Below are 1790 nucleotides of genomic sequence, written 5' to 3' on the forward strand. Positions count from 1 at the left end.
ATAGGGTTTAGTAATTTCAATGTTTAACCACTACTCCCAGGGATTCTCATCTTTGGGGAAATATTAAAAACAGTGTAATTCCACACCTTCATTTGTTAGATGGCGAGATTGAAATATACATAGGAAATGATTTGTCAAAGTCACCCCATGGGAGAAGAATAGTTAATATTCCTGAAGTATAGTTACTACCCACTAACGCATCCAAATATGTATGTGTGTGTATGCTTAGTCATTCAGTAGTTTCCAACTCTTTGCGACCCATTGGACAATAGCCTGCCAGGTTCCTCTGTCCATGGGATATTTCAGGTAAGCATACTGGAGTGGGTTGCCATTTCCTTCTCCGGGGTAGCTTCCCAATCCAGGGACTGAACCTGTGTGTTCTGTGTCTCCTGCATTGGCAGGTAGATTCTCTAACTGCTGAATCCTCGGGGAAGCCCCCCACATATGTATATCTACATGTATTTTTCAAAAAATGTATTGGTTATGTCATTGCCCAGTGGATTCATAGGCAAACAAGATTGTATCAATATTTTTTTTTTTTGGTGTGGCTAAATTCATGGTAAGAAAGAACTTTTAAATTTATTGTACTTTTTGTTTAGCTTTATAATCCATAAAAGTCTTTATCACAGCAAAATATGTTTTCAGAACTTAGCTTTCTTGGGAAATGTAGACTTTGAAATGCAAACATATCTACTTGCACAAAGAGCTTCGGTGAGTCAGAAGGCCTGTTTGAAGAAAAACCAACGTCCACAATTGAAAGCAAGATGAAAGGATAATATGAGGATTATTTCCCATATCTTGAACATTGGCCAGAGTTTATTCACATACACTCACATTAGATCAGCATGTCACGAGGAACATTGTCCTGGAGACGTTAATAGGTATGCTGCCAGCGAAGATTTTTCCTCATCGAAGTTTGGGATATGCTGCATTAAGCTACCCTGTCTTCGAAATACAGAAAGCACATTAGCCTGCTCCCTTTGGGCTCCGAGGCAGAGTAAGAAATATTAATAGAATACCTAGCCTATGGCACAGCAGGGAATTCATTCTATGGAAGCAGGCTGACTTGTCAGGGCTGATGCCTTTCTCCCATCCTAGGGACTTAGAAGGCAGCAACCCATGGTCCTGGCTCCTCATTCCCTGCTTTGACCCCCGAACTTCAGCCACACTCCCATGGGCAACAAGGGAGACATCAAGGAGCTCTGTCCTCGTGCTTGCTTTGGCAGAACAAATACTGAAATTGGAATTATACATAAGAGTAGCACGACTCCTGCGCAAGGAGGACACAAATTTGTGAAGCATTCCGTATTTTTATGAATTTATTTACAAAGCAGAAATAATGTCACAGATGTAGAAAACAAACCTACAGTTACCAGGGGGAAAGGCAGTGGGGTAGAGATAAACTGGGAGATTCAGATTGACATATACACACTATACATATAAAACAGATAACAAATAAGGACCTATCGTACAGCACAGGGAACTCTACTCAGTGTTCTATAATAACTATATGGGAAAGGAATCTGAAAAAGGATAGATACATGTATGTGCGTAACTGATTCACCTTGCTGTATACCTGAAAATTAACACAACATTGTATATACTTCAATAAAACTTTTTAAAAATAAAAATTAAACAAAGGAAAGTAAAAAAGTGGATACATGTAAATGCATAGCTGATCTGGGGCTTCCCTGGTGGTTCAGTGGTAAAGAATCCACCTGCCAATGAAGGGGAAATGGGTTCGATCCTTAGGTCAGGAAGATCCCCTAGAGGAAGAAATGGCAACCCAC

General features: G+C 40.1%; 1 non-coding gene across 1 annotated transcript; it reads left to right on the forward strand.

Moving 5' to 3' along the window:
- Positions 1-1210: 1210 nt before the first annotated feature.
- Positions 1211-1313, forward strand: LOC120857105. The gene has a single exon (XR_005719584.1). It is a non-coding gene; the product is annotated as a U6 spliceosomal RNA (small nuclear RNA).
- The last annotated feature ends 477 nt before the right edge of the window (positions 1314-1790 follow it).

This window comes from Oryx dammah, unplaced genomic scaffold, assembly GCF_014754425.2.
Source record: "Oryx dammah isolate SB20612 unplaced genomic scaffold, SCBI_Odam_1.1 HiC_scaffold_28, whole genome shotgun sequence".
In the NCBI taxonomy this organism is placed as follows: domain Eukaryota; kingdom Metazoa; phylum Chordata; class Mammalia; order Artiodactyla; family Bovidae; genus Oryx; species Oryx dammah.